The sequence below is a fragment of the Nerophis lumbriciformis genome, linkage group LG34 (genome assembly GCF_033978685.3).
Source record: "Nerophis lumbriciformis linkage group LG34, RoL_Nlum_v2.1, whole genome shotgun sequence".
Classification (NCBI taxonomy): Eukaryota; Metazoa; Chordata; class Actinopteri; order Syngnathiformes; family Syngnathidae; genus Nerophis; species Nerophis lumbriciformis.
This window is the reverse complement of record NC_084581.2, coordinates 21,047,501-21,063,051: the sequence shown is the minus strand read 5'-3', so window position 1 is coordinate 21,063,051 and position 15,551 is coordinate 21,047,501. Positions and strand designations below refer to the sequence as shown.

The 15,551-nt window shown below is 44.0% G+C and overlaps 1 protein-coding gene and 1 non-coding gene across 7 annotated transcripts in view; both read left to right on the top strand.

Moving 5' to 3' along the window:
- The first annotated feature begins 3,428 nt into the window (after positions 1–3,428).
- Positions 3,429–3,511, top strand: trnal-uaa (transfer RNA leucine (anticodon UAA)). Its single transcript has one exon. It is a non-coding gene; the product is annotated as a tRNA-Leu (tRNA).
- Positions 3,512–5,403: 1,892 nt separating this feature from the next.
- The window catches only part of utrn (utrophin), a 430,508-nt gene continuing 420,360 nt past the window's right edge, over positions 5,404–15,551 (top strand). For all 6 annotated transcript variants that reach the window (XM_061929658.2, XM_061929664.2, XM_061929663.2 and 3 more), the window contains exon 1: positions 5,404–5,768. The gene's annotated coding sequence lies outside the window, so the exon portion shown is untranslated. The remainder of the gene's footprint in view (positions 5,769–15,551) is intronic.

Sequence of the window (15,551 nt, the reverse complement as noted above, 5' to 3'; positions counted from 1 at the left end):
CACGAGTAAGTGCGCCGTGTATTTCTTGAATCTCCGGCTCTTAGCTTAGTATGGACTCATTAAACGTTTACAAACTGAGTTCGGAGAGGAAGTGACGCCAGAAAGGCCGCGCCCCACACAGGAAGTGACGTCAGAAAGAACGCGCCACAGCCGGTTTCGTAACTCGTAGCTAACCACTGGAAATATGGAGGCGAGTCATCCAGACATGCCCGTGTTTCTCCTTCTTCTACATGTACAGACGCTTGTGGAAATCACACATGAATACCTTAAGAGAAAGTGATTGCAGCTATTTGGGATACAACACTTCTCAGACGGCAAAGAGAACTTTTGAATGTCCAGGTCAGTTGTGATTATACTTACCGAAAAACTTCATCCAATTGTCGAAGGAGAGACAACGAGAATGCGGGCTCCCATGTATGTGGTAAAAAAAGGTAGCATGTGCTTTGTATTACCTGGTCGTCGAATACATCCAAAGTACTGAAATGTATACTATTTGCAGACGACACAAATATATTCTACAGTAGTGATGACTATAATGAGCTCATAAATACAGTAAACACAGAACTAAACATAGTAAAAAAAATGGATGGATACAAATAAATTATCTTTGAATATAAATAAAACTAAGATAGTGATGTTTGGAAATCGCAACATAACGTCTGAACAGAAAATGAGCATTGATGGTACCCAAATTGAAATCGTAAATGAGAATACATTTTTGGGAGTAATAATTGATAGTAAACTATCATGGAAACCTCATGTCAGACACTTTAAAACAAAAATCTCCAAAAGCCTCTCAATTATAAACAAAGCAAAACTATACCTCAATGAAAATGTACTCCGTACTCTATACTGCACCTTGGTACTCCCATACCTTACATACTGTGTTGAAGTATGGGGGAATACTTACCACAACACAATTCATCCTCAGATCATATTACAGAAAAGAGCAGTGCGAATCATTCACAACGTTGGTTATTTAGAACATACTCACAATCTATTTATGCAATCAAAGTTGCTCAAATTTGATGACCTTGTTAAATAATTAATAATCTTATTTAAAGCATTTAACAAATTATTGCCGCTTAATCTACAACGTTTTTTATAAGACGAGTGCAGGCTCATAACTTGAGAGGCTTTGGATATTTCTTATTGCCGAGAGCTCAAACCACTCGTAAACGTTTTTCTGTGTCTGCATGCGGAGTAAAACTATGGAACAAACTGGACTTACAACACAAGCAATGCCAAACTATTAATCGATTTACACTATTATACAAACATGGGGTCTGGTTCAAATAAATAAATGAAAAAAAAAGAAAAACGAAAAGTGTGAATAAAACCCGATTTAAAAAAATAAGGGACAAGCGGTAGAAAATGGATGGATGGATGGAATCCTTTGACAGCACTATACTAATAACATATCTGGACAAAAATGAAATGATTAAACCATTACAATCTGTCGACGGCCAATAAAAAAACGAACTGCAGGCCGAAATTGGCCCCCGAGCTGCACTTTGGACACCCCTGGTTTAAGATACAACCTTGCATTGATGCAAGGCAACAATCTTGATATGACGTCACGTAAATGTAACAGTAAAAATCATTCAGCAAAGTGAGCACAGTCTACCAAGTAGAGATGCGCGGTTTGCGGACACAACCGCGGAGTCCGCGGATTATCCGCGGATCGGGCGGATGAAATTTTAAAAAATAAGATTTTATCCGCTCGCGGGTCGGGTCGGGCGGATTAATTAGATATTTTTTTTATTTTTATTTTTTTTTATTTTTTTGCGGGTGGCAGTTAAACCAATTGGGAAATATATATACATAGTTAAATGTTGTTACCCACATACGAAAAACGAGCAGGCACCTGCTGCATATGCCACAACAGAAGAAAAAAAAAAAAAGAGATGGACACTTTTACGGAGCGGAGAAGGCCCCCGACGCCTCGCCGGGGTCCGGGACCGAGGCCCCTTCCCCCGAGAGGGCCCCTTCCCCCGAGAGGGCCCCACCGGGAGCCGTAGCTGAGGCGATCCGCGAGAAGGGCCTGACGCACGTCCAGGGTCACTACCGCGCCCACCGCACCGACACCCCGCCTCGTCCGCTTTCGACGCGGCCGGCGTCACGCGCAGCAGGTAAGCAGCTTACCTGCCCGCCACCCCTGTTGCCGGGGGCGCGTAACAGGGGTCACTCCGCGCTCAGTGCGCTCACGAAAGGGGTGGGGCTCACCCTGGTTGATATAGAGAGCAGGACAGTGGCCATGGAATTTCATTTAAGGTTTGTGATAAACCATCAAACTCATTCGTTAAAAGGACTCTATAGTAATATAAAGCGAATTTTTCTGGACATTATCATGCAAGAAAAGTTTATTTTTGGGATCGCGATCACCGCGTAATGATTTTTAAAGGTTGCATTACATTATTAACTGTCCCATGTGATCAGCCAGTGCAATTGGAAGTCCATGCTCAATTATTGCCTCCGTAAATAAAACTTCGGCATTTATCACATCCAAAGAATCTGTTTGGGCGACGAAAAACGTTGAAAGTTTTCCACTTGTATCGCTAGCAACAGCATTAGACTTGTGCTAGCAACAGCATTAGACTTGTGTTTTTTTGTCCCAACGTGGTCTTTTACATCGCTAATTCCTCCGTGTCCGATCGAAAAATCTTGTCTGCACAAGGTGCAATTCGCGTAGTTTTCACCCTTTTTTTTTTTTTTAATTAATATTAGATATATAACAACGGGCGGATGGCGGGCGGATGCAGTTCTGATCAAATGTTACATCGGGTGGATGGCGGATGGTTGACGACTTTCTGACGCGGTTGCGGATGAGATAAATTGCCTATCCGCGCATCTCTACTACCAAGTCAAATTAATTTAAAGACACTTCGCCAATCACGCTGATGCTGATTTAGCATAAAAACTCCTTCCAAAAATGACATTGCAATGTTAGCGCCCCCTTCGGGTTAGTGTGGAGTAAAACAACAATTAACGCCAAAAAAAAACTGTGAAGGTTATTGTATAAATTCTACGACCTTCTAGGCATATCAGCAGCTTAATAACAGTCTACACGAAGTAGCTGCTTTCGATGGGTAGTTTTAGTAGCAGTAGCGGTGGGTTTTAGATATCGATAGGTTGCGGACATCGACAGAATACACAAGATGGTAACTTTACAACACACAGTTAATAGCGAATACATAAAGAGTATACGGACCATGTAGTAGCGATTGATGAAACGGATTTGGTTTAAGACAACTTTGCTCATCGTGTCGCTTCAAGTCGTTCTACTCGACAACACAGTTAGCTGCTAATGCTACTCGACAAGTCAGCTGCGAGTTTTATCATGTGCGTAAATCTCATTTAGCGTCTGAACAAACGTACTGATATGAGTTGTTGATAATTAGAACAACACCCGCACGTTATTGCTATACACCAGGGTGGCCGAGTGGTTAAGGCGTTGGACTTAAGATCCAATGGACATGTGTCCGCGTGGGTTCGAACCCCACTCCTGGTAATATCTTTTTTTGACAATGCCTGTAAGTTAAAATAAGAGCTGATCACTCGAAGTATCGACTGTAGTGTATTATTTTATACAGTAGTTTAAATTCTCTAACACACACTGCAGTAAATAACCAAACGACATGCTACAATTCTAAAGATGTATTATTATGCATTAACACATTAACATTAGCATTCGACGACGGTAAATAATAATTCCTCCATTCATCCAGCATTTTATCGGTTTTGAGTAACTGAACTCGACATCATTTGCAACGTAAATCAGTTCATCGTAAGAGTTGATAACAAAAATATTATTTAGGTGCTATTTGGTGTAAAAGATTGAGTGCCATTGATGTGGATTGTTTTGCATTTAAAATAATGCAGTGTTTGTCAAATCAGCAACTGTACTCTTACAATATTATTAACAATCCAAACAATAGACATAATGCAGTATTGCAACTTTTATAAAGTACATCATATTTTGTTTGTTGCATAGGCAAAGTAATCATGTTACTAAAAGTATCTCAAACTATTGGTTTTCGGATTGCTACATCGAAAAATGCAATAAACTTGATCAGCGTAAAAGCTTTCCTTACCGTAATGTTGGCTACGGGGTGTTAGCCAATGACTTTGGCTGGGGGGCGGGACTTCCGGGGATGGCTAGGGAAGTGACGTTGTTGATAGGAAGTAAGGGTTCGATAATTGCCGGGAAAAGAGGGAAGACGCACATTGGAGTTGTTGTGTAGTTTAATCGCATCTTGTGCAATAAAGACAATACATACAATGACATTGTATGAGCCTACATTCCTGGATTGTTACAATATTTTTCAATTACACTATCTGAACACAAGAGGGCACTAAATACTTTATTGTAATTATTCACGTTATTGGCGGCTATATTTAATGTAATAGCATTGGAAATGCATATTTGTGCATTTTCTACAATGAAATACCATATATAGACGTTTTGGAAAATGTTTTAAACTTCTGGAATGGTTGTAACCAACACAATTTTATTTTTCAATATTGTGGTGACTGGTGATGAATACAGGGTACCTAAATATATACATTGTTGTTTCTAAAATAGATTAAAAAGTATACATGTTGCTGATTTTCTGCACACTGTTTGAACAATGATGTGTAACTTGATATAGGTTCCATGTTGGATATATTTCTAGTATGTGAAAACTGAGCTGTTTTGAGGAAGCGTCCACAAAGGGACCTTGACAACTGAGAAGGTGGAGGCCAACAGTGGATGAATAACATGTCTGCTTGGTCCACAAGGCTGCAGAAACTTCAACTAAGTTGAATTAAAATGTACCCCCTGTTGGCACTGTTGTCTTGTACAATAAAATATCATGCTAAAGTTACAGGAATTGTATTTGGGCTATAATATGTGTTTTGTATGGCACACCTGCTGCAAAATAAAGTGTATCTTCATAATATGTGAATTTTGTGGTAAGATTTCAAGAACTCTCAAAATTCCAGGATTACATCTAGGCTGCATTGTCATTATTATTTCTAAATGTGTTTCTAGAGGGAATCACAAGTTTACGTGACGTAACAACCAATGCGCCATGTTTCCATCGTGGCGTCGGGAAAAACTTCTGCAGCCCTGAAAGGGAACGCTTGCAGATATTCTGTTAAATCACCTAGGGTCAAAAATTGTGCTTCCTTTTTGGTTTTACAAAATAAAACGACAGCATGACACTAGTACTGTTTTGGACTGTAAAGTGTGAATAAGAAATACGACGACAATGTATAATTAGTGTATTTATACAAAGAGATAGCTCACAGCGAGCTATAACACCCATTTTCACGGTCTCGATCCCGATTTCCTTTTACTTTGAAAAACCCACCTCCGTATTGGCGCTTTGTTTTTATCGCTTGACGATAAAGTGTCGCCAGGACGGGGGAAACACTAACAGGAACAAAGTTAAGAGTCGCTGCTTTCTCCACATGCACTAATCTTTACATTTTTAAACCAGACAGCTTCTTTTTTTCTTTTTAACTCTGTAGCCGCTGGATTTCGACCCAAAAAAGCGTACAAGTTTGGGATTGCGTGCCATACTTGCTGTGGATGGGCTTTGGAAGTTTTCTCCTGAATTAAATAACGAGGAAAATATATGTTTCAAGTAGCTAAAATGGCTTAAATCATCTCTAGGAAGGTTATTGCTCACATTTTCCATGACTCCACGTCTCACTTTTTGGACTTATTCGGGCGGTTTGGATTAAATTTGAGGCAGGCAGACTGGTGACAGCAGAGAGAGGTGAGTGTCTTTTTTTTGGTGGGGTTCAAGTAAGGCTGGACAGAAATGCAAAAAATGACACCAGACATCCTACATTCCTCACATTTTGATACAAATACTGCATAGTATTTGTTGTGTTGTCTTTTTTAGCCTAACCTAATAGTCTCCCATTAAGAGGAACTGAGATTGTGACACATTCAAACGAAAGTACACTGAAAATGTCTTAAATCAGTGGTTCTCAAAGCCAGAAAGGACTTCAGCAGCAGTTTAAGAAACATCTAGAAAAAAACATTTTTCAAACTTGCTGAAAAAGCTTCAGTTATGTTAAAGGCACAATCAATTGATTTGTTTAATTCTACAGTGAGAGCGTAATCAAGAGTCAATATTTTTTGGGAAGGCTGTCTGTGCCATTGCGGTGAGCGATACTGCCCATGTTGGTATCGATCAGATACCAAATAAATACATATTGAGTATTGCAGATACTGACAATGCTACATGTACTTTTGTTTTGACATTTTTAAAGATTGTATGGTTTTGTGATGCCCCCTTTAATTTGTTGTTCATCATCAGAATAGAACACAGAACTAAGTTATTTGAGAACAATTTAACATTATATAAATACAGAATCATAGGAAAATACACGGAATATCTGTCAAACTCAAGGCCCGGGGGCCAAATCTGGCCTGCTACACCATTTTAGGGGGGCGGCAAAATGTGTTTGTTCTTTCAATTTTAACAGAAAAGTACATGTAATTGCATATTTTCAAAATGCTAATAATATCTGATCATGTAACAGAATCAATCAATCAATCAATCAATCTTTATTTATATAGCCCTAAATCACAAGTGTCTCAAAGGGCTGCACAAGCCACAACGACATCCTCGGTACAAAGCCCACATACGGGCAAGGAAAAACTCACCCCAGTGGGACGTCGATGTGAATGACTATGAGAAACCTTGGAGAGGACCGCATATGTGGGTAACCCCCCCCCTCTAGGGGAGACCGAAAGCAATGGATGTCGAGTGGGTCTGACATAATATTGTGAGAGTCCAGTCCATAGTGGATCCAACATAATAGTAAGAGTCCAGTCCATAGTGGGGCCAGCAGGACACCATCCCGAGCGGAGACGGGTCAGCAGCGTAGAGATGTTCCCAGCCGATGCACAGGCGAGCGGTCCACCCCGGGTCCCGACTCTGGACAGCCAGCACTTCATCCATGGCCACCGGACCTGTGCCCCCCCCCCCTCAAGGAAAAGGGGAGCAGAGGAGAAAAGAAAAGAAACGGCAGATCAACTGGTCCAACAGGGGGGCTATTTAAAGGCTAGAGTATACAAATGAGTTTTAAGATGGGAATGTAAAATAAAGACGATATTACGTACATCCATAAACGTGAATGGATATGCAAAAGTGCAATATATTTACAGTATCTGTACAGTAATCTATTCATTTATATCTGCACCTTATTGCTCTTTTATCCTGCACTACAACAAGCTAATGCAACAAGAGTTTGTTCTTATCTGTACTGTAACGTTCAAATTTGAATGACAATAAAAGGAAGTCTTAGTCAAAGTCTAAATCTAACATTCCAAGAGTTTAACACCACTGATAATACATTCTACCCTCGTTTATCACAGTTAATTGGTTCTGGACATGATCGTGATAAACACATTTCCTCGAAGTAGGGATAATTAAGTATAAATCGTATATTTTCATAACTAGAGCATAAAAAACCTGCTAACTTCTAAATATGTTTTTCAATATTATGAGAGCCTTATAGATATAAAACACACTTTAGTCACCTTTACACACTTTTAATCCAACGTAGCAGTTGTTGTCAAACTTTTTTCTCCAAGTACCACCATATTGACAAACATTAAAATACAGTAGCTTAGTAGCCCTAAGTATTCATTAAAACAATTATTTAACAATTATATTTGATATTGTTGGTCACTGTAACATTACACACAGTTTGAACAGTAACACTGTGTTAGAATATTTAATGAAGTGATTATTTGGTGCGCCACTGTACCACAGTTTGAGAATAACTTCAATATGGTAATGCTTCCTGAGGCTCAGCCAATCAGTGGCCACAATGCTGAGCAGTGCGCCCTGATTGGTTTGGTCTCATCTAGAGGCCAATACTACTGTTGTATTGATTTTTTTAGGTCATTTAGCCATTTTTATACTTGACAATGTTTAATTTAGGGCAAAATGTAATAGAATATGATTAAAAAAAAACGGCAAAAAACCTGCGTTGTGCTGAAACAATATTTGAAGCGTGATGTAGCAAGGGACGACTAATATTAAAGGGGAACATTATCACCAGACCTATGTAAGCGTCAATATATACCTTGATGTTGCAGAAAAAAGACCATATATTTTTTTAACCGATTTCCGAACTCTAAATGGGTGAATTTTGGCGAATTAAACGCCTTTCTAATATTCGCTCTCGGAGCGATGACGTCACAACGTGACGTCACATCGGGAAGCAATCCGCCATTTTCTCAAACACAGAGTCAAATCAGCTCTGTTATTTTCCGTTTTTTCGACTGTTTTCCGTACCTTGGAGACATCATGCCTCGTCGGTGTGTTGTCGGAGGGTGTAACAACACGAACAGGGACGGATTCAAGTTGCACCAGTGGCCCAAAGATGCGAAAGTGGCAAGAAAATAGACGTTTGTTCCGCACACTTTACCGACGAAAGCTATGCTACGACAGAGATGGCAAGAATGTGTGGATATCCTGCGACACTCAAAGCAGATGCATTTCCAACGATAAAGTCAAAGAAATCTGCCGCCAGACCCCCATTGAATCTGCCGGAGTGTGTGAGCAATTCAGGGACAAAGGACCTCGGTAGCACGGCAAGCAATGGCGGCAGTTTGTTCCCGCAGACGAGCGAGCTAATCCCCCTGGATGTCTTGGCTCACACCGTCCCTTAAACTGGACAGATCAGCTTTCAGGAAAAGAGCGCGGATGAGGGTATGTCTACAGAATATATTAATTGATGAAAATTGGGCTGTCTGCACTCTCAAAGTGCATGTTGTTGCTGTAAACCTAGTTCATAGTTGTTAGTTTCCTTTAATGCCAAACAAACACATACCAATCGTTGGTTAGAAGGCGATCGCCGAATTCGTCCTCGCTTTCTCCTGTGTCGCTGGCTGTCGTGTCGTTTTCATCGGTTTCGCTTGCATACGGTTCAAACCGATATGGCTCAATAGCTTCAGTTTCTTCTTCAATTTCGTTTTCGCTACCTGCCTCCACACTACAACCATCCGTTTCAATACATTCGTAATCTGTTCAATCGCTTAAACCGCTGAAATCCGAGTCTGAATCCGAGCTAATGTTGCTATAGCTTGCTGTTCTTTAAATGATAAATGGGTTGTACTTGTATAGCGCTTTTCTACCTTCAAGGTACTCAAAGCGCTTTGACACTACTTCCACATTTACCCATTCACACACACATTCACACACTGATGGAGGGAGCTGCCATGCAAGGCGCTAACCAGCACCCATCAGGAGCAAGGGTGAAGTGTCTTGCTCAGGACACAACGGACATGACGAGGTTGGTACTAGGTGGGGATTGAACCAGGGACCCTCGGGTCGCGCACGGCCACTCTTCCACTGCGCCACGCCATCCCTTTCCGCCATGTTTGTTTGTGTTGGCTTCACGATGTGATGTCACAGGAAAATGGACGGGTGTTTATAACGATGGTTAAAATCAGGCACTTTGAAGCTTTTTTTAGGGATATTGCGTGATGGGTAACATTTTGAAAAAAACTTCGAAAAATATAATAAGCCACTGGGAACTGATTTTTAATGGTTTTAACCATTCTGAAATTGTGATAATGTTCCCCTTTAACAAACTAATGCAATTACTCCTTTTTATTACATACGGTCATGGCAATATAGTAATATTTATTTAAAATATTTATATATTTATATTTATTGTAGAAAAATTAAGTTAATTTTGCAAAAAAACAAAAACTACTATTGACTAACATCTCAATACACGTATATATTTATATATATACAGTATATACAGTATATATATATATATATTAAGGGTGTAACGGTACACAAAAATTTTGGTTCGGTATGTACCTCGGTTTAGAGGTCACGGTTCAGTTCATCTTCGGTACAGTAAGAAAACAACAAAATATACATTTTCTGGTTATTTGTTTACCAAAATTTGTAAACAATGGCTTTATCCTTTTAACACTGCTTTAAAATAGCTCTGTTTGTGATGGATGTGAGCCACCACTAGGCTGATCAGTGCAACAGCAGGCAGTCATGAATGCTAAGCATAACAATAACATACATATACACACAGGGTCGATTGCCCGGATTAATGCAGTCAACATACATAAAATAAAGGCTCAGAATTGGTTTCTTAAGAAAACCTTTCTGCATATAAAGTGCAACATTTCCACATATAAAGTGCAACATTAAATTGGTTCAAGTTGTTGCTCAGATTAAATAAAATGACAAAACTTTTCTTCTACATACAAAAAGTCAACATTAAACAGTTTCAAGTCAACTCAGCCTCAGATTAACTTTTCTCCCCCCCCCCCCAGCCTTTAACCCTGGTGACTTTCACTCAATTTTCATGTTTTTTTGCCAGAAAAATCAGTTTATCCACATTGTCTGCAGAAAGAGCAGACCTGCTTGCAGTTAAAATGTCTCTAGCTGTGGAAAATACCCTTTCGCTGGGCACGGAGGTAGCAGGTATGGCGAGGTAGTGCCTGGCTAACTTGGCAGTAAGAGGATATATGGGCTCATTGTTCTTCCACCATAGAAGTGGGTCAAACTCTAGTTTTTAATGCAATATGGTCTTAAATCTGCTGCTATGAAAACACCAACGGCATTGTTATTGCTTTAGCCCTGCCTGACTCGCCGAGGAGAAGCTGCTTGAATGCGGTGGGAGCTGTGTTTGTTCGTCTTTCTCTTCGTTGAAGCGATGTTATCCATTGTTGTATCGCACCGCAAAGCCGAAATGTTCCCAAACGGGAGATCTTAACGAGGCAGGAGGGTCTTCCAGCTATGGCTTTTGCATGTTGTAGTAGCCCGGTCATTGCTAGCATGCCGTGTGTTGTGCCTCAGTGTGCATTGTTTACACAACGTGCGGTGCGCTACTTAATATGTCCGTGTGGAAACTCGTTCGGTACACCTCCGAACCGAACCAAACCCCCCGTACAAAAACGGTTCAATACAAATACACGTACTGTTACACCCTTAATAAATATATATATATATATATATATATATATTGTGGTACTTGATTCTCACCCAGACACAGGATTGGTTTTGCAGCAAGCCGAAAAGGGCATTTATTGTACAAGTCTTTTTAGGAAGGGCGGGGTGTGGAATCAGCAAACTTAAAGTGTCCATTAATAAACATAAATATCTCCCATCTGGGGCTTTCAGTCCTTCACACAGCACACTTCTTTAAAGGTCAAAGGTCATTGCCTATCAAACAAGAGAAACACAACATAAGTAAAACATTTCACCAGTAATGTCTTTAGTGGGGAAATAGTGGATGTCTCACTTACCGCCTGATGCACCTGCCTTGACACAGAGGAGAGCCAGACCTGAATGAGGCAGAGTTAAGTAGGGTTTGTAGCTGGGCCCCACCTGGCCGCACAGCTGGTGGCACTTCAGGCTGATTGAGCAGGTACAGGGGAATGTACCGCCCCTCGATGATGCGGCCAAGGCTGGGGCGTTGTCTTCCTTGTTCCACTCTGCCTCCATTCCCTGGCTCCTCCCCTGTGAGGTGCCTACCTGTCAGGCGGTGCTTGAGTGAGACTCCACATATCCCCCCTCTAAGCTCGCCGGTCGGTCCGGGAGCTTCTTTGTCCTCTTCATATAGGCGGGACATGGCGTCTGCATGTGGGATGGCCTTCCCAGGCCGATATTCCACGGTGAAGTGGTAATTTTGGAGTTCCAGGAACCAGCGTGTGACGCGATCGTTTCGGTCCTTATTTGTGGACATCCACTTCAAGGGGGCGTGGTCTGTCACCAAGGTGAAGGTCCTACCCCATAGGTAGTAGCGGAGGTGGTGTATGGCCCACTTGACTGCCAAGCACTCCTTTTCTACTGTGGCATAATTTCGCTCATGGCTCTGGAGCTTCCTACTAATAAATGTCACTGGGTGCTCCTCTCCATCCACGAGCTGGGCGAGCACGGCTCCAATTCCTGTGCCTGAGGCGTCAGTGTGGAGGATGAACGGCTGACTGAAGTCGGGGGCTTTCAACACCGGTTCTTCACATAGGGCTTTCTTCAACATCTTGAAGGCAGTCTCGGCCTCAGCCGTCCAGGTGACATGATGGGGCAATTTGTTCCGTGTCAGTTCATACAATGGTGTTGCAATCGTAGAGAAATTTTTAATAAACTTTTGATAATATGATACCAGGCCAATAAATGATTGTACTTGCTTTTTCGTCAAGGGTCGGGGCCATTCCCTGATGCGCTCCACTTTGCGGGCCTGGGATTTTACGCAGCCTCTTCCTATGGTGTAGCCAAGATAATCGGTCTCAGTCAGACCCACTCGGCACTTCTTAGCGTTGACAGTCAGTCCGGCACGTCTAAGGGCTCCTAGGACTGCGTCGAGATGCTGGAGATGGAGAGACCAGCTGGTGCTGTGAATCACAATATCGTCTAGGTAGGCGGCTGCGTATTCTTGGTGGGGCCGTAGAACTCGGTCCATCATCCTCTGGAATGTTGCCGGGGACCCGTGGATCCCGAAAGGCAAGACGGTATATTGGAATAGCCCCTCTGGTGTGGAGAAGGCCGTTTTAGGTTTCGCCCTTTCCGTCAATGGCACCTGCCAGTAGCCCTTGGTCAGGTCCAGGGTGCTGACGAAGCGAGCAGGGCCAAGCCGCTCTATCAGCTCGTCTACTCTGGGCATGGGATAAGCGTCACACAGTGATATCTCATTCAATTTACGAAAGTCATTACAAAATCTCAGGGACCCGTCTGGTTTTGGCACAATAACAATCGGGCTGGACCATGGACTATGGGATTCCTCTATTACTCCAAGTTCTAACATTTTCTTTACCTCTTCTTTTATAGCCGCCCGCCTGGCTTCTGGGATTCGGTAGGGCCTTTGTCTTATCACCTTTCCGGGTTTAGTCTCAATGTCATGTTTGATCGCCTGGGTCCTTCCTGGCAATTCCGAGAGGCGGTCCTGGTTCCGTCCCAGAAGTTCCTTCACCTCCTGCTTTTGGGACGGGGAGAGGTCCTCTCCTATAGGTACCGGGGGAGTGGCCTGGGGAGAGTGTGCAGTTAAAAACGCGGTAGATGGCAACGGCTCTGCCGCATGCCATTTTTTCAGAATATTTACATGGTAAATTTGGTGACCTTTCCGCCGGCCTGGCTGATTTACCTTGTAGTTGACGGGTCCCATTCTCTCAATTACCTCGTAAGGCCCCTGCCATCTGGCCAAGAACTTGCACTCGCTGGACGGAACTAATACCAGCACTTTTTCCCCAATTTGGAACTCTCGGAGTGTGGCACCTCTGTTATACGTTTTCGCCTGTTCTCTTTGGGCTTTTTCCATATGTTCTCTTACCATGGGCCAGATTTTGCGAGCCCGGGCTTGTAGTTGGGCGACATGGTCGATCACACTGCGGTGTGGCGAGGGTTGGTTCTCCCAGGTCTCTTTCGCAATGTCCAGCACGCCTCGGGTACGTCGGCCGTAGACTAGCTCAAAGGGGGAGAAGCCAGTGGACGCCTGGGGAACCTCTCTGATGGCAAAGAGGACATATGGAATGAGGTGATCCCAGTCTTTCCCGTCTTCGTCGGCTACTTTTTTTAGTATCTTCTTCAACGTACAGTTGAAACGTTCCACCAGGCCATCTGTCTGAGGATGATATATAGAGGTTCGTATGCGTTTCACTTTCAGCCATTTGTACAGCATGGTTAACACTTGTGACATAAAACATGTGCCCTGGTCCGTTAAAATCTCATCGGCAATTCCCACTCGGCTAAACATCATAAACAGTTCATGTGCTATCGCTTTGGCTGAGGCTGTGCGTAATGGTACAGCCTCAGGATATCGGGTGGCATAGTCTAGTATTACCAGTATGTAGCGATGTCCCCTGGCTGACTTTGGGAGTGGTCCAACGATGTCCATTGCCAGACGTGAGAATGGGGTGCTGATGATGGGGAGCGGGACCAAGGGGTTTCGATAGGTGGGTCTCGGTGCATTCTTTTGGCATTCGGGACAGCCCTTGCAAAAGTCTTCTATGGCTCGTTTCACACCGGGCCAATAGAAGCGGGTTATTATGCGGTCATACGTCTTTTGTACACCTAGGTGAGCTCCCAGCTGATGAGTGTGGGCAAGATAAAGCACTCGGGAGATATAAGACTTAGGCACCAGCAGTTGCTCAATTATGTCCCTGCCCTTTGTTAGCACCCCTCTATACAGAAGGCCATTTTTTATCAGAAAATACGGTGAATTAAGTGCACTCACCCCTTCACATTTCTGTCCGTCAATTTCCACGACTTGCTGTCGGGCCCAGCTGAGGTTCTGATCATTCCACTGGGCAGTGGCAAACTCGCCCGTTTTTTGGTTGATGCTCTCTTCTGGTACGGGGAACTCCACAAAGGGGTCCCCTTCCTCTTCTGCCTCCTCCTCCTCCTTCCTGCTCTCCCGTCGCTCCTCTTCAGCCGAGCTGTCACTCCGTGGAGCCTCTGACGAGGGCCTAAACGCGGGGCAGGCTGCAAGCGGTCTCATATTTTTGAGTCCATTGTTGCGACGGCGACGCTGCCGTGGAACGGCACTTGGAATGTAGCTTGGGGTCCAGTAACGGCCAAAGAGAACACAATCGGACCCGATGAGTAGGGGAACAGGCAGGTTTGGTACCACTCCAGCTGCTACCAGTGCATCCCCTCGGGGTGTCTGAACGTGTATATGGCTCACCGGATACTGGCGGACATCTCCATGTACACACGTCACTGGAACAGTGTCTTCGCTGAGGGGTCTGGCCAGGTCAACATGTACCAGGGTCACGGCGCTCCCACTGTCCAGCAATGCATGTGCATCGGTCCCCCCGATCTTCACTGGAAGGCTTGCATGCTGTCGTCGTCCACTCCCCGTGTGGAGGCATGGTTTTCCTGCATCTGAGCTGGGGGCTGTGGCCATGGAGACATCACGGTCGCGTTCCGGGCACGTCCAAGACATGTGGTCCGGGTGTCCACACACATAACATTTCCGATGTGGGGCCCGACTGGGTCTCTCGGGGGCAGCGCCCTGAGGTAGGGGTGGGGACGGAGCTGGCGGTGGCGCTCTTCGGCGGTCGCGCCCTAGCTTCTCTTCCCCGGTGGCTCTGGCCGTTTCCATACGGGTGGCTCTCAGCATTTCCATGCTCACTTGGTAGTTCTCTTATAACGCCACCAACTGCTCCACAGTTAAAGGGCTTACTTGTGCGGCATACTTCCGGGCATCAGGCGGCAAGGCTCGGATACAGCGGTCTATCACCAGTCTATCTACAGAGGGGGGGTTCCCTTCGGTCGTTAGCCAGCGGTGTGTTAGGCGGAGCAGTGCGGCTACCTGCTGTCGCGGGGGTTGTGTGGGCTGGAAGGTCCAGTTGTGATATCGCTGGGCCCTGGCAGGCAGACTGCACCCTTGGCTGTCGAGAATGGCTTTCTTTAGTTTCTTAAAGTCTCGAGCATCCGCCAATGCCAGGTCGCTACACACCCGCTGGGCTTCTCCAGTGAGGAAAGGTGCCAGAATGGATCCCCATTCAGCTACCGGCCACTTCTCCCGGGCCGCAGTGCGCTCGAAAAGCTCCAAGTAGGCTTCCA